Here is a 25,854-nt window from a genome sequence, read left to right as displayed (position 1 = left end):
AGTTTCCCATTCCTGTTACAGTTCTTTGACACCGACAACCATGATATCCTGACAGGTTACGGCACCATTACAGAAATCTTTTTTATTGGGTAGCTTTCTGTCTTGGCTAGTAGCTTGCCATTACTGTTACACAGCCTTTCGATTGATTGAAGTTACCCTGAAGGTTGCCTCCCACCCGGCCCCCAATGCTTTATATATGCAGAACTACAACAGTTTCTCAAATGTATCATCCACACATTTATTAATGATAAAAATATTGTTCTCCACAGGATGTGGTCTGTTACTGGTACTGAGACACACTTCAGATGGACTTGCCACAAGAGGTCTCTTTGGCATTTAGGTGCTAAGACTGCTCAACATACTACCCAAACCACTGACAGTGTCAGAAAGAGATGCAGCCTTCATGAGTATCCCAAGAGCAACTCGGGAAATAAGGATCAGCACCGACACGGCACCACTTGCCTATGTAAACTTAATACAGCTGAGATTCAGCAGGTTCTTTAGAGATGCCCACTAACAACTGTTCTGCCTAAACAGACATCCATCTCATTGGCATGCAGCACACCTTCAGATTTTGATTTTCTTTTTATTTTTTTAAGTGGAGTGCAAATCATCAATTGCCAGTGCTGATTTCTGTTCAGTTCCTTATCATCATATGGTGTATTTGATGGTTTATTTTTATCTATTTATTTTTTGGTAGCTCTTCATTGATCCACTAATGTGTTCTTCAACTGAAGGTGAAGAAATAAGCACTTCTCCAATTACCTGTCAGAAACTTCTTTTTTGGATTCATCTACTTCAGCTAAAATTTCATCAGTAAGCCCTAAAAATAAAAATAGACACTATGACAATAATGTGTAAAGCTAATGGTAAAATGACATATTTATTTTGTAGTCTGCTTTGAATCCTAACCTCAGATATCGGCTAAAATGAGTGTGTGCCAGTAACATAGTCTCAACATTCACAACTGTGTGCATGAAAGTTATAGTCATTGCAGCTATGAAAATATTTTTAAAAAATTGGCACACTAGTTTTTAATTACTGTTGTATGCATTTCAGATTCTGAAACATTTTGAAAGTGTCAAAACACGACAAATAATGCATAGTCAAGACCTCCCTCAACACAGATGCTCCTGATCTGCATCTTGAAAATTTCCAAAGTTTAAGACAATATCTCATGCCTGTAAAAAGATACCAATATGCTCTAGAGTTGTATATGTAGCAGCAACTACTGCGCAATTATTTAACTCAGGACATAACTGCTTAGTGCAATCATATGATGCTGTAACACAAACAAACTGCACTCACACAATCATGCGTGCTAGGTCTGAAAGGATAAAGACATCAGGAAATAATCTAGTACTAGAGAAAGCCATAGAGAGTAAAAAAATAAGGGAAGACAGATACTGGAATATATTCAACAAATAATTAGGGGTACTGGGTGCAAGTGCTAGTTTAAGAATTCAATGGAACATTTGACAGGTAAAAAGTTCTCAATTAATTTGCAGCATCAATTGGAATAAATTCCCATGTTTTCCTTGACTGCCTTTATCATCATCAATGATGAGAAGGCAGTCATCAAAAGCTTGGAATTTTATCCACATTTGATGCAGCATGAAACTGAAAAATTTTTTATCCAGGGACTCCACTATGGAAGACTTTATGGAGAAGTTTGATGTTCTGGGGCTGCTTTTTCTGTTTTAGGGCTGGACTACTAGTATTGATCAATGCCAAAATGAAAGCAGGTCTTTATGGAAATCTTTTTCTCATTGAACACTTTTAAATACACTCAACAGCTTGAAACTGATCCTTTTCTGTATTAGTGAGAGAATGATCCTGGGCACAAGAAAAAGACCACTGCATTGTAATTTTTAAATAAAATCAGTTGGACACTTCCTGGGCAATTAAAACTAACTGCTGGATTGGGATGCAAACCTGGGATGCTTTCTAAAATCAGTATGTTTTGATGGACTGATCTGCTTAAACCCATGATAGAAAGCCTATCAAATCTATTTTGCCAGAAGGTAATGCACATATCAGAAGAATTTCTTGAAGAATTTGGCAACAATTATTCATCAAGTTACAGGAAGAATGTCAAAATTTCATGGAAAACCAATTTCTAAAGATTAAATACTGTAATAACAGAATAAATGTGTTACTAGTCCAAGGCTACCATCTCTGGAAAGATCAGGTAACAGTATCCAGAGAGAATTTGGAGCAGCTGTTACACTCTAGTTTCATTAGGCTTATCCAAGCTTGCAGGACGATGCTTCGGTGCACTGTTTCTTTCATATTTACATGCAGGAATACTATGGAGCCCAAGAAAAAACTTTACCCTGGAAGAGCACCAACAAAGGGAGATCAATTGGAATGTTGTAAGAAGCATTCTACATTCAGGTAAAAACAACAATAGTGACAAAAGACTGGTAGCATACCATAATATTTTCAATGTTGTGAAAAAGAAGGTTGCTGTTTTGAAAAGCAGTCTCCCTTCTATAGATCAGTAACAGGTTGGATGAGACTCCTGGGGCATCAGAATATGTTATGTTACTGAGAAAAGTCACTTGCTTCAAGAATGTCTATTAGCCACCAGGTCACACACTCAGAAAACTTGAGAAACAAAAATTACATCATTTTAACAGAGTTGTATAGCACTCTGAACTTTTAATTTTTTTGTATACTGTCCAACAAGAAGTGGAACGGTATACAGGAAGTCAGATTGATAGAAACAATACTGATATTTAGCTCACTAGAACTATTTGAATGTCTAATGGAAAATTCATGCATCATTAACTAAGGAATTCGCTGTATGGGAACCACAACATGCTACACAGCGGCAAAGAAAAAGAACTGCTTACTGATCTAAACAAGTACACTTAACTTCAGTTTCAAAAATACAGTACATCATGAAAACAATACCACTTGACAAAACAAAAAAAAACAAGGTACTCTTAAAACTCCAATGGACACAACTCCATTTGCTTCAACTCTTAAACGGCAAATTCAAAAAGCTGACACAGCAACGCAGATGCAGAAATGTGACATAAGCAGAAACATAGGCTATGCCTGCTTCCATTTGCAGAGAAAAGGCTAGGACTTTTGCAACTTCTTATATTACAACTAGAATATACACATAATCATTTTTGCAAAATACTTGAAATATTAAAATTTCCCAGTGTCCCTAACATAAAATGAAAAGACTGCAATCAGTTTACATCAGAATGGTGTTAAGCATCCTAAATACAAGAGACAAGATCTGCAGTAAATATATCTTCTCTCAAAGATTTGCTGAATGAAGATAAAAATGTTGTTAATGAATAATGAAAATTTGTTACAGCTTAAAATAATTATAGCACACAATTTATTTCAATTTTATTTTAAAACTACAATAATTTTCTACATCAGCAAATTCACAGAAATAAACAAGGAACAGGTAAAAAAAGACACAGCCACATTATTTAGTTATTAAAACTTTTACAAAATAAAAAAACTATATAAAGTTTATTCATCTACAACATGGAAAGTAAATATTTAAGTTAAAAGCAATATTTACGGCAGTTCTTAAATATTCTCATTTTAAAACATCACTCTTTGCCAAATGAAGGAAACAAACTTTACAAAGCAACACAAATATACAATAAGGCGTGAGCATTGTGAAGCCAAAATCATTCTTCCTAGAAACTAATCTCAACAGTTCTTCCTAATTGCAAATGAAGTTAAAACATTTCATATTCAATTTTAAAAATACAGTAACAACATTTTTATCAAAAATGCAGTTGTATATTCACAACAATTATCATTACATTCTGTCACAGCCAACACATCAAGCCAATTGAAAACAACTTTGGTAAGAGCATATAAGTCAAAAATGTGCATTTCAAATTGCAGAACATATTTCCTACAATCTGATAACAACAAAAAGTAATATATAGTGCGCTCACAACCACTTCATATTGTACATCACAACCCAAACAAATTTAGAATATTTCATTCAATCTTTTATGTTTCACATCTCCATTTATTCTTAACTACATGTTAGTGCATTAGTTTAAACACAATGGTTTGTAATAGAGAATGACTGAGCATCTTGATTGTTTCCCAGTTTCCAATACTGATATTTTTCTGGGGAAAATGGCTAGATATTAGCAATGAAGCAGTCAAGCAATTATTTTTGTCCACAAGAAGTCCAAAGTGGAATCTACCGAAAACTTTAAATTAATAAAATATTTTCAGATTACATTTACCTTCCAGGACTACAAAAACCTTTTTTTCTTTTTCTTTAATTAGAAAATCAAACTAAACATTTTTAAGGTGTATAATACATATATATGCTCCCTTTCCTTTTTTTACACTGGTAGATGATAGATTCAGTTATCCTCATATTATGCACATAAACCAGAACTTATATAAACTGCCCCAAAGCTCATGGATTGTTGCTCTAATCGCTCTTTGTTGATGACTACACCACCAAAAACACTGCAGGCCCGTGTATCAGTGATTTGATTCTATAGTTAACATGGTTAACTTTGGCCAATCACACTAGCAGCTGTAATAAAGTAATAAATCTGAAAGACGCAGAATACTAAGCTCTGCACAAATATTTAGAACTCCGATAAGTTCAATATGCTAAACGAACTTTTACCAGATACTTCTGGCAGTTTTCATAGATATTTTTAAACACCAGATGATATGCATATCGCCAATAATGTCACAAACATTAAATTCATAATTTCCTAAAATGTACGGTAAATTCTTGCCAATAAAAATATAATACAAGGATGACATCTTTGGAACAACTAGCAGTTACAAAGCATGCTGACTACTGTTTGTTACTTGTATACCATGGAAATGGCTTTAACAGGTATGGGACTGCAATTCTCTCCTCTCTCTTAAGATATTCTGAAACTCATATAGCTGTGTTATTACAGTTAATGAGAAACTACAACAGTATGTAAGATGTGTACCATGAAGAGACATTAAAACTATAAGTAATTTCCAGTAGAGAAATTTGATGACTGTAGATATCAGTAGGACTGAGGCTGCATTTACATTCAACAGATAAGTTTATTAATATTGAGGTGTTAAATGATTGTAAGACTCATGAAATAGACACAAATGTAGTTCCTTGTTACATCTTACTGTCCATGCAATAAATTCCCTCTTCTTAAAATGATAAGAGTGAAGAGGAGGGAAAGCAGTGTGACACTGTAGTATTTGGTCATTTACTTTTCTGAATTTCTCTGACTGCCAGTTGTTCCTTTTGTTACATGCACATTTAATTCCACATTGGAAAGAAAATCCCATTTTTGGGATGGACATCAAGTTAAACCAAATCTTCTGAATTTATAAACAGTCTTGCAGCACTGACATAAATCCAAATTACGTAGCAATTAAATACCTTAAACTATGCATTGCACAGAAAAACATTATAACTCTTCCTGTCAATAGAAGAATATATTTACAGTTTTGTGGACTATTATAGTGTTACAGGTGTACTACTGATATAGTAATCATTCCAATCATTTACAAAAATAATTTATGCTTCATAACTTAGAACAGTTACCTCTAGCTGTTCAGCCAACAGTTTGCAAAAGTTACTTTGCTGATGATGTTCAAAGCACAAAAAATGTACTGCAAACAACACATAAACGATTCTTCATTTCCTTGGATGTATAAAGCGTTATGCACAAATTAAAAATAATTTGTCAGAGTGTGTCTACAGTTACTGTAATCATGCAGTATCAGTGCACTGACACTACGAAGCAGAGGGTCCTCCTAGGCCGTACATCTGCGACAAAGAAAAGATACAATGATTATCTAAACAAAAATAGATAAATGGTTTGTAACTCATTACTCTCTTCTTCAGAATGAAATTTTTGTTCTGCAGCAAAGGGTGTACTGAGATGAAATTTACTGGCAGATTAAAACTGTGTGCTGGACCGTGACTCAAACCTGGGACTTGCCCGTAAAAGACAAGGAACCGAATTGGAGTCCCAGTCCGACACACAGTTTTAATCTGCCACTAAGTATTAATCCCTTGTTAGAATATTTTCAATACTATTTAAAATTAACATAAAATTATATTAACTGCTTTAGAATATTTGTACAGCCCTCAGACACTGTATTTAGTTAGTGTTGAGGAATTTGTTGATCACATTTTGTGACTGGTTTCTCTCACTCTGGCATTTAAATCAGTATTCAAATCCCTAAAACTCTCATTAAGCATATCATTCGTTCATTCATCATGTTCTGTAGATACTGCCAGAAATGAGAGCAATCAGGGATGTGGGCGAAATCAAGACAAGTGCATTGTAGAAAATAAATTAATCTGTACACCATATTAACAACAGTCTGTAACTATATTGTTTAATGCTTATGCCAGATAAATTTAACACAGTAAATTTTTAGAAAAAGTGAACTATTTCCTCAGTTATAGTAAATAGCTGTTTCTTATTACCTCAGTATTTATTGGATTACACTGGCACTTTCAAAGAAAACAGTTACCCACATCTGTTAATACAAAGTCCTGTTTACAATACATTACTATTCATCACGTAGCAGTACAATGAACACCACTACTTCTCATGCTGCTGCTAACAGAACTATTCATGTTTGAATTCAGATAATTTGTAGAGTGTGTAGCTAATGAGCTGTGATCTTTATATGAGATTCACAACTTCTTGTTTTATGTTAGTCAGAAAGTTGGTGAATACGTCTGCACCAGGATATGTAACTCCATTCTGAACCCTAGACAAGGAGGTGAATTATATATGAACATTGTTTTTGTATCTGTAGTGTGATTATGTAGATCATAGTTTTTAATTGAAACTGCTAATTGCAAGCAATAAAAATCATTAAGGAGTTAGCGCAACCTTAAGAAGGCCTGCGTGAAATGCCTAGTCATCTTTTCATACAATATTCTTATTGCTTACGACTGCAGAATAATATTTCTCTTACTTTAAGTCTATTGCCCCAGAAGATAATTCCACAAAACAACAGTGAGTGAAAATGCACTAAATAATTTATGACTCTCATCTTTAAGACAAAACAATGAGAGAGAATTTACAACACAATGAGACATAATTTCAAGACTTATTCCACTGAATTAAGCTCTCTAGATCACTTAATATATTTCTTCATTTGTAATTAGGTTTCTGCAACTTCCATCATAATCAGATCGAAGTTCAGAACTTATAAAACAATATTCAATGCAATATCAAACAATGGAAAATCCAGGATGGAATGTAACAAAGACCTTGTTGGCCATAAGCTAACTTCCTGACAGTCTTCTTGTTGTGCCTTTCTGCGACTCAGCATCTCCACTACATGGTGAGAGCAACTATCCCTTTCATAATATTTAATGTAAGTTTCAATCAAACTTATGACTAAATGGGGGAATCAAGCAAATTAAGAGCTTATGCACATATTTCATTGAAATGGACACTGAATATTGTTTTACAAGCTTTTAAGTTTTGAACTGATAATGGCAGCAGCTGAAATGTTATTATTTATAAGCAAATATATTAACCAATTCAGAAGGCTTATTCACAAAAATCTACAATGATTACAAACACTGACCATCTCATCATTATTTATACTCTGTTGTTTATTACACATATAAGAAAATCAACACAAATGTTCCCCAATTCCTAAGAAAATAAATACAGCGCTATTACAAATGATTGAAGCGATTTCATAAATTCACTGTAGCTCCATTCATTGACATATGGTCACGACACACTACAGAGACGTAGAAAAACTCATAAAGTTATGTTCGGCTGAAGCTGCACTTCAGGTTTTTGCCGCCAGAGCACTTGAGAGCGCGGTGAGACAAAATGGCGACAGGAGCCGAGAAAGCATGTGTCGTGCTTGAAATGCACTCACATCAGTCAGTCATAACAGTGCAACGACACTTCAGGACGAAGTTCAACAAAGATCCACCAACTGCTAACTCCATTCAGCGATGGTATGCACAGTTTAAAGCTTCTGGATGCCTCTGTAAGGGGAAATCAACGGGTCGGCCTGCAGTGAGCGAAGAAACGGTTGAACGCGTGTGGGCAAGTTTCATGCGTAGCCTGTGCAAGTTGACGAATAATGCAAGCAGGGAGCTAAACGTACCACAGCCGACGGTTTCGAAAATCTTACGGAAAAGGCTAAAGCAGAAGCCTTACTGTTTCGAACTCATTGATGGGGACATGCTGCGCCGAGTGTGGGAGGAACTTGATTATCGGCTTGATGTCTGCCGAATCACTAAAGGGGCACATATCGAACATTTGTGAGTGCCTAAAAAAACTTTTTGAGTTTTTGTATGTGTGTGCAAAGCATTGTGAAAATATCTCAAATAATAAAGTTATTGTAGAGCTGTGAAATCGCTTCAATCATTTGTAATAACCCTGTACATCTGCAGGGCACATGACAGGAAGGAAAAATAGACATGCCTGTAACTAGGCTTCACAAGATAATTAACAACTAGCAGTACTTAGGAGTTAAGTTTTTTAATTCATTGCCTTCACAGAGATATGGTGTTCCACTATCTGCTTTTAAAATTGTTACAAAGAAGTGGCTAAAAGCTAAGGCTTTTTATATGCCAGAAGAGTTTCATACATGCTGGAAAGATGGCCCTATTTCCTGACTCTCTTATGTGAGAGAATGTTACAGTTTTGTAGCTCTGTTATGCAAATATTTTAACCATCACACTTTTTTTCATAAAATGTCCATGTATTTTCTACGTATATGTTTTTATGTGCTGTATTTTATGTAATTTTGCATGATGACATCAATTACATTGTAAAATGTTTAAAAATGGAAAAAAAAAAGAGATTTGACCTGAACTCCTTTAGGAAATTTACACCCTTTACTAATGTTTCCAACTGAGCTTCTTAATTAGTTTAGAGTTGTCTACCTTTTAACATGTTACCACTTGAACTCCAAGGAATTTTACATGTCATGTTTCATTTTATGTATGACCACTAACATCTGCTTACAGTGCTAGCAGGTTTTCTTGCTTGTATGAAATTAAATATGTCTTTGTGAGATTAAGACAAACTAATTGGTGTTAAGCAATTATAAGTCTTTTCTGAGGTTAAGTCAGGATCCTTCATTAGTATATGCTCACTGGCTCTAATACCTCTGGAATTCTAGCTATGGGGAAAATTAAAACAAGTGTTCTACACGGGAACATTGAAACTCCCTAATACCCTCAGCAAATTAGGAAAAATTGGGAAAATAATTCATAAACTTCTGAAACTTTGGGAAAACACTGTTAGGGAATGTAGTAGTCAGAAAGAGAAAAGTTCCCTCCCCTAATGGTTGAGCATCCCCTTCCCCACCCCTTAATTCTTTTTATCTTTTAAATTTTTATGAAAAACTAGTTTCCTTTTGTACATACAGAAACATATGTAACACATAAATGTTAATATTAAAATCTGAAGTTAAAATAAAGTGAAATTCCAAAGAACTGTCACTTGTTGATTCAAAACATCTAGTACACAGTTTTTGTTCAATATTATGCATTTACATTGGAATCAAAATCATTTGTCATGAGAACTAAACATCTGTTGAACAATTGAACAGGACTCCATCACCATAGTGTTCAGCCAGTTTGTTTTTAGTTTTTATGGCCATTGTATCTCATTCTGGAAGGCTTTCATTGACTTTCTGCAATAAATCTGGCAGTGAAAATTGGCATTTGTCCAAAGAACCTGCAAAACAGTACATGCCTTAGACAGCACCATCAAAGTTGGAACCATAAGGGCAGCCTCTTTTTCAAATAGAGGGCGGGTTCTACGCTAATTTAGCATAGGAATCTTGATGATAATGAGCCTCTGCAGCTACCACAATCATCATTGCATTTCTTTTCTTTCTCAAGCAGTGTGTCTTTCAGAGTTAAAGCACAAACTGCAAACATTCCATGACATCTCTGGATTGATGTTTTTCCTTCAGCTTCTAACTCACATTTTTCAGCATATATGAAAAATCTTTTTTGAAATTTAATGAATAGGATAAAGATGATCTTAGATTTTTCTCATATACTTGTGCACCTTTCTGTGTAATTAGTTATGCATGTCAATCATTCCAACAATGTGTAGAAGAGAGAATAGTATTAGCTTCATCCTTCTGTAGTGTATCAGGATGTTTTAGCAAGTGTCCTGGTCCACTATGAAAAATCTTCCCAGCAACAGATGTTCACAATAGAGTAAATAGGTAGAAATAGTGTGTAAGCTGAAATTAGAGACTGTCAGATGCTCTTTATTTTGGCACAAATGCTATGGGACAGCTGAGGCACATTGGAGGTGACTGCATGGGATCTACCAGTTTGGTGTGCGTGTTTAGACTGTGATGCCTCCAGTTGAAGGTGTCACGGACTGCCCGGAATATGCAGCCTACCAACAATGCCATCATCATCAGCATCATGACAAATTAACTATCTTTTAATACACCATTGACTGTCTGTAGGACCTGTAAGTCAGATGTGTTTTAACGATTGATGTCAGGTTTCACTGATATAGCCTATTTGAGCTACTGTAATAGATGTTAATGAGAAGTTGAAATGAGAGTTTGTTCAGTCATTTCATAGCTAGGAGTAGAAGTTGTGATGATCTATTTAGCATTCCCTGCAAGAAGGAATGAAGTCCGGAAGAGTTCGATGTTTGAGCATGGCAGTGACACGGAGGATCCGGAACACCAGAATGAAGTAGCAATACAATAATTCATCAAGAAGAGACATTTGAGGTGACAGACAGTAATGTAAAATGGCATACTCAAGCTATATAAATCATACCCACATCTTTTAACATCTTTTACAGCAGTCATTCACAAATTTTACACTGTACTTCCATTCCTTGCTGACACGTATAAAAGTTTTTAACCCCTTTGTCACTTTTGATCTCTCTCCTTCTAAAATAGATGTATCGCAAATGAAACAGGTCATAGGATCCAGCATCATTCTTTTCTCAGTCCATAGAAATGAAAAGAGAGTAAGAAGAAATACTACATAACAATAAACTCAACATCCTACACAGCTTTAATAAGTTCACAACATAAACTCAACCAAACTGGACACATGTAGGGATAAACAGCAGCAACAGTGGTGGGGAAACAGTGAGTGAACAAGAACTGGGAATTCTTGTTTTCATTATTGGGCACCTAATTCTGATTTCAGAAATACTGTACACACAATAAATTTTATCAAGTTGAAAATAAAGAAAATATTTCTATATACTGAATTACTCTCCTTATTTATGTAACTGGTTAAACAACAAACACTGCAAAAATTATGCATCAACAGAATTCTATTCCAAATTGTATATCTCTACAGCTATTTGTCTGACTGAAAATATGCCCAAGATATTTTTTGTGTACAATTTTATCAGGAATTTTGTTTTGTAATTACAGTTCTCTTCTAAAAATGAACCATTTTGTGAAAAAAAGGTGGAAATTTACTTTTGGTGGTGGTGGTGGTGGTAGTGGGGGGGGGGGGGGGGGGGAGAAGAAGAGTATTTTTCTGTTTCTTACTACTACATATCATAAGAACATTTTTCCGAAGTTTCTAAATTTTATAAATTATTGTAGGACTAATGTCCTATATGCAGCCTGCTTTACACATAAACTGCACTTAGCTAAAATTCTCTCAATAAACCAAAGTTGACCATTCACCTTCTCTACCATCCCAACACTATCTGCTGACAGTCCGTCTGACCTTGCATTTTCTTATGTTTTACGAGAACTTCATCCTTTTTATTAACAAGATACTCTGATTTTTTAATGGAAGACATTTAATGTGTTCTGCTTAACATCAGTGTCTTGGTCCAGGCAGTATCACTTTATTTTGCTAGTTGCTGCATTAACTGTATTTATCCCAAGCTCTGTCTTTGTGACAAATTTACCTTGAAAAGTGCCTTACGAATAGACTGGAAGTCAGGGGGATAGGATGAATATTACTCTAGTCAGACTGGGTGCTTCTGGCAATTAGCCTTGTAAGTATCTTTTCACTGGAAGCATTCAAATGCAAACCATTCTGTGTACAATACAATCAGGCGACTGTGATGCATTATTCACAATGAAGTGTCAATGCCCCTCTCCCAAATGAAATGGAAAGAAGATTAGAGTTTAATGTCTCGTCAATGATGACATCAACAGAAATAGAAAACAAACTTTAATGGCATATGCATACCATTCATGTCTTTTTGAAAAGAATCATTCCAATATTTGCCACTAGCTTATGCAATTTTCAGGAAATCACAGAAGACCAAAATGTGATCATCCTAACAGTGATCGAGTCACTGCCTTCCTAAACGCAAATTCAGTGCCAAATCTATGGGCCACCTTGCTCTCTTGAAGCATGATAGTTAGGTCTTTTTAAACATCGGCAGCATTTTCCACTGATCTATTTTGAAAGGTGCAGAATGTTGACTTTGACTTCATATGCAAGCTACTATGATCTTAACAGTCTGCTTTGTGTAGGAAATATCACAGAACAAATCTTAGTGCAGATGATTTTTGGGAATAAATACAATGCATTGTTTCACTTTGAATAAAGCTGTGGGTTGCTTTTCACTTGAGTTATTGTCTGATTTATCTTCTGTTTATCCTAAAGTGTATCCAAATGAAAAGGTATGAAATGTCATAACAACCAAACCAGTTGAAGTTTGCATATGCTGCTTTGAGATAAAATAGCACAACATCTAGGGATGCGAATGTAGTGTGTGGTATGGTTGTGCATGTGTGCAGGCACATGACACAAGAGAGAAGCAGGCAGTTCTGTGATCCACCTATTTGACACAAGTGTTCACATTGCAAAATTCAGTGAAGAGGAGCAGCAAGATGTTATCGGATTTCTAACTGCGAAAGGGTTAGAATGGCCAGTATTTATTGACAGGTGGCATTTGTATACGGGGCAAGACTGTGTGTTAGACATGTCAGTGAAAAAGTGGAGCAGTTGTTTTTGTGAAGGTTGGAAGTGTATGAGGGATCTCCTTAGACCAGGCTAGCAAACAAGGTAATCATGGCCAAACTCTTTGACAAGGTGAACAACCTGGTGTGAGAAATGATCAATGTGTCACTTGACAAATGTTGACAGTGATGGTGAGGGCTATTGTTGGAATAGTGTGGACAACTGTGCATGATAGGTTTGGTTACCAGAAGCTGTGTGCACAGTGGGTGCCGAAGAATCTCAGCAAACTGCAAAAGGCACTGCATATGGGGCCTAACACTGCAAGACCTGTTCCGATATTATGAAGACCCTGCTTTCCTGGAGCGGATTGCCCCTGTGACAAGAGCTGGTGCAACGACTTCAAGCCCAAGGCATGCATCGTCACCTCCCCTCTAAAACATTCAAAGCTGTGCCCTTGGCAGGCCAGGTGATGCTCACCAACTTCCATGTGTTTGGTCCACCAAAACATCTCAAAGGGAAGCACTTCAACTCACACAATGAACTGAAGGACACAGTGGAGGTCTGGCTCCTATCACAGCCAAAGGAGTTCTCGGAACAGGGAATCCTTCGGAGCATGGAACAGTGGGATGGTTGTGCTCAGCCCTCTGGTGATTACTTTTGAATGAAGACTTCAATTCTACTCGCAGTATTGTCTTGTACCTTTTCCTTTGGACATACCTCATACTTTGTCAGGTAGAGAGGGTAGGTGGTAGGGGAAGACAAACAGTACTAGTTTATACTAAAATGCAGCTCTTAATGAAGACAAAATAAGTGTCCATTTGTATTTGTATTTCTCTATGGTACGCAGGGAGAACACTAACAAAACAGCAGACTGGTCTGGTATTCATGTCAGGATGGTCAAGTGGATGGAACAGCCGAGAAGCAGCACAGTTATGCCAAAACAAGTGCCCTCACAGACACCAACCATATCACACAATATTTCAAGCCAGTGATGGGGATAGCAGCAGTCATCATGCAGGATGCACATAAGCATACTTTGGCTTACACCACGTTAGCGGGCCACTTGCCTGGAGCTTGTAATAGGTTTTGTCTCAATATCCTGTAGAACATGGTCCTCAAAGCCAGCCACCTCCCTGCACAATTGTCTGTCTGAAAGGACCCGTGATCACACAAATTCCCAAAAACTGCTTGAAATGTTATGTGATGCAGCTGGTGTCTGTGAGGGTACTTGTTTTTGTATAGCTGTGGTGCCTCTTGACTGTTTCCATCACCTTGGCTGTACAAATACACAATCTCAGCTTGTTCCTGACATGACTACTGGAGCATTCAGATGCTTACATTATGCAGTGTCAATCACACAGCCTGCAACATACAAGGACCTCACAGCATGTGGTCAGAGAAACTGTTATTCGTCAGCACCATCTGCATTTACATCTATGCTCTGCAAACAATCATGAGGTGCATGGCAGAGGGTGTGTCCCATTGTGCCAGTTATTGGTTTTTTCCTGTTCCATTCATGTAAGGAGTACAGGAAGAATGACTGACTGAATGCCTCTGTGCATGAAGTAATTATTCTAATCTTATCCTCACAAGCCCTATGTGAGGGATACATAAGGGGTTGTACTATATCCCTAGAGTAATCATTTAAAACAGATTGTTGAAACTTTGGTAACAGACTTTCTCAGGATAGTTTACATCTGTCTTCAAGAGTCTTCCAGCTCAGTTCCTTTCAGTATCTCTGTGACTCTCTCCCACAGATTAAACAAACCTGTGACCATTTGTGCTGCCCTTCTCTACACATGTTTAATATCCCCTTATAGTCCTATCTGGTATGGATCCCACACACTTGAGCAATGTTCTAGAGCCAGTTGCATGACTGATTTGTAAGCAATTTCTTATGTAGACTGATTGCACTTTCCGACTATTATATCAATAAACTGAAGTCTACCACCTGCTTTACCCACAACTGAATCTATGTGATCATTCCATTTTGTATCCCAACAAAGTATTACATCCAGGTATTTGTAAGAGTTGGCCAATTCCAACAGTGACTTACTGATATTATAGTCATAGGATATACTACATTTTTTTATTCTGTGAAGTGCACAATTTTACATTTCTGAACGTGTAGAGGAAGTTGCCAATCTCTGCACCATGTTGAAATCTTATCAAGATCTGACTGAATATTTTTGCAGCTTCTCTCAGACACTACTTCAATATAGATAACTGCATCATCTGCAAAGAGGCTGTTTGTCTGCAAGGTCATCAATGTACAAGACGGGCAGCAAGGTTTCCAGCACACTTCCCTGGGCCACACCCGAAGTTACTCCTATGTCTGACGATGCTCCATACGAGATAACATGCTGTGTTCTCCCTACCAAAAATTCCTCAACCCAGTCACAAACTTTACTTGATACCCATATGAAAATACTTTTGACAATAAGCCATAAGTGTGGTACTGAGTCAAATGCTTTTCAGAAAGAAAGAAACACTGCATCTACTTGGTTGCCTTGATCTAAAGCTTTCAGTATGCCATGTGAGAAAAATCCAAGTTGGGTTTCACGTGTTCAATGCTTTTTAAATCCATGGTGGATGGCAGTGAGAAGGACATTCTTTTCAAGACACCTCATTATGTTTGAGATCAGAATATGTTCTAAGATTCTACATCAAATTGATGTCAAGGATATTGGACTGTAGTTTTGTGGATCACTTCTACTACCCTTCTTGTAGATGGGTGTGACCTGTGCCTTTTTTCCAAAAACTGGGCATGGTGTTTTGTTCCAAGGATCTACGATACGTCATAGTAAGAAGAGAGGCTAACTCAGCTGCAAATTCAATAGAGAACCTGACAGGGGTTACATCATGTTCAATATTAACAATTTCAGCTGTTTCTCAACACTGACATCTGCCATGGCAACTATGTATTTCCGGACACATTCTCACAGGACCTCTTTTCCCCCCATTTTCCGTCAGAAATACATCCCTGCAGTTTGTTAGTTTTATTAATGTGCACCGTATACACTGACTGCAGCAGAAGTACCTGCTATTAGCTGGGTTGACCACTACATCTTTATTGATAATATGGCTACCTGCGCACTTAGTGCCTTGCACTTGGGCTGCTACGTGGGGCAGTGTTACTTGCATGGCTTACCTCACTCCTTGCTGAATATTTTCTAGAGCAAGTGGCTATTCCGAATGTCTCTCGAGTTTTGTCAACAGTGATACAACAAAAATACATTGTGTGAATGTAAATCAATTGGACACAAAGTTTCTAATTTTGAAATGCCTCTGCATATCAATTAATGCCTAAACTCATAAATTTTTTACAATTGTTTTCTTGACTAATAATTACACAGTTTTACAGACATTTTCAATACAATAGCAACATGCTCTTTAGTTTTACCTAAGCAGTACAATGCTGCTCCATTATACCTGCTCCTTTCAATGTATTCCTTACTGTACTAACTCAAGACGGTATAAAATAAGCTGCAGTTCATTTTTTTCCCCCCTAGGTCAAATGTCATACTACAACCTCAGAGTATTTTGCAGCAGCATGCCTGGATAAAATATTCTTGATTTTCAAGCCTCATCAACTCAAATAAAATTCTGAAGGTTTCTATGGCAATTCCTGTCATCACAGTCAGGAGTAAAACCAATGATTGCCAGGGCTGGTACAGTTTTCCACCACCTCTGACACCAATTAGAGAGGGCTGAAATGATGTGTGCGTGGAAGGTGAGTTGGGCAGCTCAAAGCAGCTCTGGCCTGAAATGGGAACAAGCGATGCCAGGTGGCAGGAGGGGCCAGCACCATTTAAAATCATAGCTCCCACCTCCCTACAAGTGTCAAGCATCCATATTTGCTTCCTTTCAATATCCAAAGCCTATCCTCCTGTTCTACTAAGTGTGTACCCCTGATCTCTGTTGAAATTGTTGCTGTTCATTCTAATCTCAGCCACCTCCTTTATTACAGAATATGTTCATGCATAAGCCAAGACTCTTATGTGTTCAAACTATATTTTATGTCCATTTTCCATGCAATGCTCATATATGGCCAACTTGTATAGCCCCCTTTGTTTAACATGTCACTTGTGCTCAGTGCAACGCTCTGCAGTCGTACGAGTTGTCTGATCTATGTAGATGCTGTATGATTTGCAAGGGATACTACACACACTGGGTATGTCGTCTTTACAAGGCGCAGCATATCTCACACCTCAAGGGCAGGGCGGAACACTGATCTCAGTCCATGCCACTGCAGCACATGCTCTAACTTGCTGCTCGTTGTCACATGATATGGTAGGAAATAGCAGCTTGGTCCCTTCTGCTGATTCACAAGGCGACTTTCTCCGTTGGCACCTGAAAGTGTTTGCACTGTCTCTCTTGCTCTAACCATAATCTCTGAACATGTCTCAAGCACTGCAATTCACACTGTGGGCGGTCTTCATCAGAAATAACTTTTGCTCTGTGAACTAATGTGTTCAGTACAGCTTTCTTGTGTACAGGGTGGTGAAAATTATAGATGTTCAAGGACCAATCAGTCTGTCAGTTTCCTGTACACTTAATGACCACGCTAGCCTTCTGCTCAGCTAAAAATCAAAGAATGGTGACTTGCCACCCTTTTGTTATAGAGGAGGCAGCTGAGATTACAATAAACAGCAACAATTTCAACAGAGACCATGGGTATACACTTAGTATGGTGAGAGGGTGTTTTTTTTTTTTTTGGGGGGGGGGGGGGGGGGGGTTGGATATCGAAAGGAAGCAAAGATGGACTGTAGTAACATCACATTTACATAGCACTTCACTTAGTATAGACTGGGACTGTGTCCTAGGCATACCCGATGTTAACTGACTGGGCACAGCCCGTGCTGCCTGAGTTGTTGTTACGCCGGCAGAGGTCGCATCCGAATTCTCGCGTGCCCTCTGGTGGACGGGACTCTACTTGCGGCAACTACCGTCCGTGACGCGCCGTGCCAATGTGCGCTCCCGCGATCTTTCTGGTGGCTACTGCACTCCTCCTCCTCCTTCGGGGAGCGAAGCCACTGCGATCCACTGCGTCGGAAGGTGGTGCGTCGGGCAGGAGCGATGACCTCCACATCCATTGGAAGGCCGGAGTCTAGGGGATCCGTCAACCCTCGTGCCGGAACCTTCAAATACAGCTGGAAGTGACCCACACGAAGAGGCCCACGTCGTCCCTCCACTGGAGCCCGGGACAGAATGGGCGTCAAGCTGTTGAACGCCGGATCCTGTTCCACCTTGGGAGGGGCAAGACCCAGTGGCGGGGACGATGGGGAAGGGACGACCACAGGTGAACCAGCCTCCGGAGAAACCGGGCCTGAGAGGGGGAACGGCTCTCGCTGGGGCATCTCGAACGATGGCGATGCTAGTGCTGGAGCTACTGGAGGCTGCCAAGGCTGAGAACCATCGCAGTGCGGCAGAGTCACAGCGGGGAGAGGCGGTAATGTCCCCTGAGAAACCAACACGGGTGCCGGCAATGGGGAAGCCGGTGTCCGAGAGGTCGGAGGGTGGGTGCCCAAACATGGACGTAGCTGATTTTGGTGAGCAACGTACCACCCGGTCCCCCGCCTGCAAGGTATAGAGTCGGCGGCCATTTCGGCGCAGGACCACTGCCGCTATCCAACATGGATTGTGACCAAAACCACGGGCCCAGACCGACATACCTAGTGGAAACCCAGGTACTCCACTTTGCGAAGACTGGCGAGGACCAGGCCGGAGGAGGTGCAGCAGAGTCCTAGGTTGGCGCCCATGGAGGAGCTCTCCGGGGCTGCGTTCTCCCATTGGTGTGGTCCAGTATGCCGTCAGGAAAAACGTCAATGCTTCCTCCGCAGGAAATTCGTGCACATACTTTTTCATCTGCGTCTTAAATGTGCACATCATGCGCTTGGCTTCCCCATTCGATTGTGGATGGAAGGGGGGAGAGCAAACGTGCCGAATACCGAAGAGCCTACAAAAATCCTGGAAGGTCTGCGAAATAAACTGTGGTCCACTGTCCGAGACCAGGGTGATTGGCAGACCTTCCACAGAAAAGATTTTTGCTAGTGCCTGGATTGCAACTTTTGAAGTGGTTGAGGAGCAGCAAACCACATATGGGAATCGGGAATAAGCATCAATGACAATGAACCAAAAGCCATTGACAAATGGGCCCGCAAAATCGATGTGAACACGTTCCCATGCTTGGGTTGCTGGCGGCCATGAAGAGAACGCTGCCCTGGGAGATGCCTGTTGGCTCGCACACTGGGAACAGGCGGCCACCAAGTGCTCAATTTCTCTGTCAATACCGGGCCAGTACACATGTCTGCGAGCCAAGGGTTTTAGTACGGGAAACACCCCAGTGCCCCACATGTAATAACGTGAGGACCTCCGTTCGTAAACTTGCAGGAACAACCATGCGAGGAGCTGTATCATCGGTAGCCAGAAGGAGAACTCCTTCCAAGACCGAGAGGTGGTCTCGTAGAATAAAATAATTACGAAGAGGGTCCAAGGCCCGGCCTGGAGGGCGGGATGACCACCCCTGCTGAATGAGGCGAACTACTTGCCGGAGAACCGGGTCAGCTGCTGTTTCACTGGCGACTCGAGAACTAGTGATCGGGAAGCCATCAACCGCTTGGCGGGACGCCACATCAAATGAAAACACATAATCTCCTCTCGATCGAACGCAGGATCCGGGCCCACCGGAAGACGGGAAAGAGCGTCGGCATTGGCATGCTGTCCGGTAGGGCGAAAATGAATGTCATAATGGTACTTAGAGAGGAACAAGGCCCAGCGCTGTAGTCTGTGGGCCGTCCTATCCGGAATCTGAGGGGCGAGGCCAAATAACGATATTAACGGCTTATGGTCAGTGATTAACTGAAACTTCGTGCCATACAAGAAAGGGTGAAACTTGGTAACAGCGTAGACAATGGCCAAAGCCTCTTTTTCCACCTGGGAGTAATGGGCCTGCATGGGACTAAGAGTTTTGGAAGCAAATGCCAGTGGTTGCTCGGAACCATCTGCGTTGCGATGTGCCAGGACCGCCCCCACCACATACTGCGACGCATCTTTAGCCAGGACCAACGGCTTATGGGGGTCAAAAGTAGCCAAACAAGGCGCTGACGTGAGGAGGCCCTTCAACGAGGTGAACGCTCGCTCGCATGCAGGCAACCAATCAAAAGGAACACCCTTGCGCAAAACGCAGTACAGGGGGCGGGCTATGGTGGAAGCCCTGGGAATGAACCGGTGGTAATAGGCTATCTTGCCTAAAAAAGCTTGTAACTCTTTTTGGCCGAGGAAGGTGGATGATACCTTGGACCAAACTTCCTTGTGGCTGGATGCCGTGACGAGAGATTGTGTAGCCCACATACTCAATGGATGGTTGGAAGAAGTTTGACTTGTGCAGGTTGCAACGCAAGCCCACAGACCTGAATTTGAGAAATAGGGTGCGAAGGTTGTGCAAGTGTTCCTTCGTGCTGCGGCCTGTGACAATTATGTCATCCAGGTAATTAATACAATGAGGGATTGTCGACGTGACGTGCTCAAGATAACGCTGGAATATCGCTGGGGCACTGGATATTCCGTAGGCCAACCGCTGGTATTGGTAAAGGCCAAACGGGGTGTTGACGACCGCCAGCCATTTGGAGTCCTCATCAAGTGGTATCTGATGATAAGCTTCCGAAAGATCGATTTTCGAAAACTATTGGCCTCTGGCCGCGGCGGAGAACAATTCATCAGCACGAGGCAAAGGATAGGTGTCCACCACCAATTGGGAATTAATGGTGGCCTTGAAATCGCCACAAAGACGTAATTTTCCCGAGGGCTTCCTTACAATAACGAGGGGCGAAGCCCACTCACTAGAAGAAATGGGAAGAACGACCCCTAGGGCTGTCAGCCGGTCTAGCTCTTCCTTTACCTGAGGGCGGAAAGCCAAGGGGATCTGCCTCGCGCGTAGAAAACGCGGGCGAGCCGACGCCTTCAACGTTAAGTGAGCTTCAAAATCTGAAACACGTCCCAGGCCCTCCTCTAAGATATCTGGAAAGTCTGAGATCAAAGACTCCAATGATTGATAGGGAACGACTTCGGAGACCAACTGTATGGTGTCAGCGATAGAAAAACCAAAAGCTTGAAAGGCATCCAGGCCAAAAAAGTTAGCGGACCTCGCATCACTGACAACAATAAAAGTAATAGGCCGAGTGACTGATTTGTATATCACGTCGGTAGTGAATTGACCCAGTAGGGGAATGAACTGTTTACCATAACCGCGTAGATGCTGGTAAACTGGCGCCAACGGGGGCAAGCCAAGGTCCGAATAAGTTTGTGCATTCAACAACAAAACTGCCGCACCCGTATCTACTTGCAGTTGTAACCGGCGCGACCGAACCGACACCTCGATAAAGAGTTTGCGTGCCGATGCGTCGGGAGCCTGGCCCAATGAAACTTCCTGAATGTCAACATCCATGTCCTCTGTACCTGCTTCCTTCGATTCTTTTGAGGCCGAGCGGAAAACCTTTGCAATGTGACCTTTTTTATTACATTTGCGACAAATGGCCCAACGCTGGGGGCACTCTGACCGATCATGATGTATATACCACGATGCACAGGATGGCAACAGGGGCCGGCGGCCGGAATTCTGTTTACGCGCTGTGCGGGAGCGGCCGTAACGGCCGGATTGTACCGCTCGCACGTCGTCCACCCCGGACACAGTGGACATGGACGCGCCACCCTGAACTGCCGCGACGTCGCACCACGCTTCCAGCTGTTGACCTGCAGCGTGAGAGACTTCATATGATTGAGCAATGGACAGGACTTCCTCAAGGGAATGGTCTTCTAACTGCAGGGCCCGTTGCCGGACCTCCCTATCAGAGGCCGAACGAACAATGACGTCGCGTACCATAACGTGGGCATACGACTCTCGCGACTGCTCCTTGACAAAATGACACTTGCGACTAAGACCGTGCAGGGTAGCGGCCCACGCCCGGTAAGACTGATGGGGCTGTTTCTTGTATTGATAGACCTCGACCCCAGCCGCCACAACATGCGTGCGGCGGCGATAATATGAAGACAGCAATGAACACAATGCGTCAAAAGACAAGGACGAGGGTTCCTGCAACGGTGCTAGCTGCCGCAAAACGTGATACAGCGAGGGAGATATCCAAGACAAGAAGAGAGCATGAATACTTCCACATCGGCAACATGAAATGCCTGGAAATGCTGCCGAAGGCGATATTCATATGTGTCCCAATCCTCCGCCATCTCGTCATACGGGGGAAAGGGAGGAGGGAACGGCGCTGGAGCAGACGGCGTGGAGAGCAACGCCGGAAGCACTTGTTTCATGGTGGCCATGAGCTCCGCCTGCTGCTCAACCAAAACCCGCACTAAATCCTCCATGCCGTGGAGAAGCTGCGAAACCGGAACAACGACGCAACACGTGAAAGAACGACCCTACTCGTCGCCAATTGTGTAGTAACACTGTTCACGTTTACGTAGCACTTCACTTAGTATAGACCGGGACTGTGTCCTAGGCATGCCCGATGTTAACTGACTGGGCACGGCCCGTGCTGCCTGAGTTGTTGTTGTTGTTGTTACGCCGGCAGAGGTCGCGTCCGAATTCTCGCGTGCCCTCTGGTGGACGGGACTCTACTTGCGGCAACTACCGTCCGTGACGCGCCGTGCCGATGTGCACCTCCTGCGATCTTTCTGGTGGCTACTGCATGGACGCTTGCAGGGAGACAAGGGTGGCAGTTTGGCTCAAATGGCTCTGAGCACTATGGGACTTAACAGCAGAGGTCACCAGTCGGTGGCAGTTTCAAACATGGCGTTGGCCTCTCATGCCACCTGACATCACTTGTTCCCAAGGTGGGCCGGAGCTGCTTTGAGCTGCCCAACTCACCTTCTGTTCATGAATAGTTTTGACCCCCTCTAATCGATGACAGAGGTTGCACATACTCCTGAAAAAGACGGTGAAGATTGCCATCAAGAGTTGAGAATTTTATTTGAACTCACATAGCTTGAAAACTGAGATGATTTTATTCAGTCATACTACATCGTTTACAGATGAAAGGACTACACTGACCATATACCATATCACTCTAATACACTGTAATTTACTATGAATCACAACAAGAACACTTTTGCTCCATTTTACTGAATCCGTTACACAAGAGCTGACTGATAATTTCATGATGCTGTTTTTGAGACTATAGTAAAGTGAGTGCTTTGTCACATTTGGCCATATTGTCCACCTGTAGTAAGTACCCTGTGTAAACAGTTTTAAAGCACAGATGCCACCATCCATGCACTGCAGTAATTAATCAAAGTAATGCTTTAATTTAAAATCACTTCCTGTCACCTGAAACATTTGACCACACCTGAGCTTTCTTTGATTTACTATGCATCATTTTTAGTTTTTTGAATGAATAAGGAATGTACAATCCAAAACACCAAACTGTTCCTTAATGTCATCACTAGCACAATAACACTTTTGCACAAAACTTTCAAGGGAAGATGTCTGTGTACTGCAAAATTCTTTGGATGTTTACCATTTTCTCCAACCACAAAAGCACAAAAAAATTTCCTAATGCTACCTTCTAAAACGAAGAGTCAAGGTTTCTGAGCATTTTTTGTTTGTTTCCAAATAACACTTGTGCATTGGCAATTGACATTTAGGTGCAACTTAGCTTCATTGATGCAATGTACAACATGTTTGTAATTTTTTGTACGTCATCTAAAAAATAAATATAACATCTACAATATGTAGTCTGTATGCAATTCTTATGGAAAAGAGTTTCAATGTCAGGAACTTTCAAGAGTTCAAATAACTTTAACACATTCTGTACATATTTCCCATCCTTTCCATTGATCCAGGCTTTGCACTGGCACTGTTATGGCTAAAAATATATTATTACTAACATCATTATTTTCCAATGAGTGACAAAAGAGCATCCAGAAGGGTAAAAGGAAAAGGAATGAAACTTCAAGGGATGAGAGGGTGTGTGACAATTTTTCAGTTATTAAAACGTAATGTCAAATTTACAAAGAACTTAGTAGTGCGATTCTACTTATCAGTATGACAATGTAGCCCCTCTGGCCTCTACACATGCACTGATCAGGTGGGAATGGTACTGCAAAGCCACTGTATCTTCTCAAGGCAAGGTGGCCCATAACAGTTGTAGCTAGTCCTTGATATCCTGGACAGTGGCTCTGAGACACAGTTTACACCTGAGCTGGTCTCAGATATGTTCTGTTGGGGACAGATCTGGGGATCTTTTTGGTCGTAGGAGTACATCAACATCACATGGACAGCTTACAGAGGCATGTTCCATGTGTGGACGAGCACTGTCAGGTTGAAAAAATGGCATAGCAATACGATCACATACATTAGGATGTAGGATGTCCGTGATGCATCTTAGTGCTGTTAGAATTCCCTAAATCACCACCTGCTGTGACCTGAAGACATATCCAAAGGACCCCACGTAATGACGCCAGGAGTAACATTGCAGTGTCTCTCCAACACACTGGAAGAATTGGGCTTCTCCCCAGGTTGCTACTATACTCATCAATGATGGTTGTCCAAGGTGGCAGAAACATAATGCATTGGTAAACACAATGCATAGACATTTTATGCTGTCCAACTTCATGCCACTCTCACAAGTGAAATCTCATAAGTGAAAGTTCTACAAATCTAGATAGTGATAAGATGGACAGATGGAAAGCCACAATGACACCCCTTTCAAACTCTGTCAGGTGTTGATAACACTGTCTCACATGAGTAAGGGACGTCCCTGCGTCCTTCCTAGTGATCCCTCTACTTCTAATGCTGTTCATGCACCATATATACCTTACGATGCCCGGTTAACAACACTATACGTGTACAACACTGATGCACTCTGACGGCTTTTTATACCTGTCACAGAGAACAGTAACTCTTAATCAAACAATGGAAAATCCAGGATGGAATGTCACAATACCAGAGAAGGAAAGTTGCGACTCACCATATAGCGGAGATGCTGAGTCGTGGTAGGCACAATAAAAAGATTCACACAATTAAAGCTTTCAGCCATTAGACAAGCTCAAGTATTGTGGCATGAGTGGGACAGTGCACAAATGGTTTAATTCGTACATAACTGGAAGAGTGCAGAAAGTTGAAATAAGTAGTTCTCGTAACATGCAAAGATCAGCACATTCCTCAAACTGGGGAACTATCAAGAATGGGGTTCCACAAGGGTCAGTCTTGGGTCCTTTGTTGTTCTTATTATATATTAATGACTTGCCATTCTATATTCATGAAGAGGCAAAGTTAGTTCTCTTCGCTGATGATACAAGTGTAGTAATCACACCTGAGAAACAAGAATTAACTGATGAAATTGTCAATACTGTCTTTCAGAAAATTACTAAGTGGTTCCCTGTAAACGGACTCTCACTGAATTTTGATAAGACACAGTACATACAGTTCCATACAGTGAATGGTATGATGCCATTAATAAATATAGACCTTAATCAGAAGCATATAGCTAAGGTAGAATATTCCAAATTTTTAGGTATGTCCATTGATGAGAGATTAAATTGGAAGAAACACATTGATGATCTGCTGAAACGTTTGAGTTCAGCTACTTATGCAATAAGGGTCATTGCAAATTTTGGTGATAAACATCTTAGTAAATTAACTTACTACGCCTATTTTCACTCATTGCTTTCATATGGCATCATATTTTGGGGTAATTCATCACTGAGGAATAAAGTATTTATTGCACAAAAGCGTGTAATCAGAATAATAGCTGGAGTCCACCCAAGATCATCCTGCAGACATTTATTTAAGGATCTAGGGATATTCACAGTAACTTCTCAGTATATATACTCTCTTATGAAATTTTTTATTAACAACCAAACCCAATTCAAAAGTAATAGCAGTGTGCATAACTACAATACTAGGAGAAAGGACGATCTTCACTATTCAAGATTAAATCTAACTTTGGCAC

The 25,854-nt window shown here is 40.7% G+C and overlaps 1 protein-coding gene across 1 annotated transcript in view; it reads right to left on the bottom strand.

The window, feature by feature from the left end:
- Positions 1–3,359: 3,359 nt before the first annotated feature.
- Positions 3,360–25,854, bottom strand: part of LOC126481073 (transmembrane protein 245) — a 255,825-nt gene continuing 233,330 nt past the window's right edge. The window contains exon 15 of the mRNA XM_050104559.1: positions 3,360–5,788. The gene's annotated coding sequence lies outside the window, so the exon portion shown is untranslated. The remainder of the gene's footprint in view (positions 5,789–25,854) is intronic.

The sequence above is a fragment of the Schistocerca serialis genome, chromosome 5 (assembly GCF_023864345.2).
Source record: "Schistocerca serialis cubense isolate TAMUIC-IGC-003099 chromosome 5, iqSchSeri2.2, whole genome shotgun sequence".
NCBI classification, from domain to species: domain Eukaryota; kingdom Metazoa; phylum Arthropoda; class Insecta; order Orthoptera; family Acrididae; genus Schistocerca; species Schistocerca serialis.
This window is presented reverse-complemented; position numbering and strand designations above follow the sequence as displayed.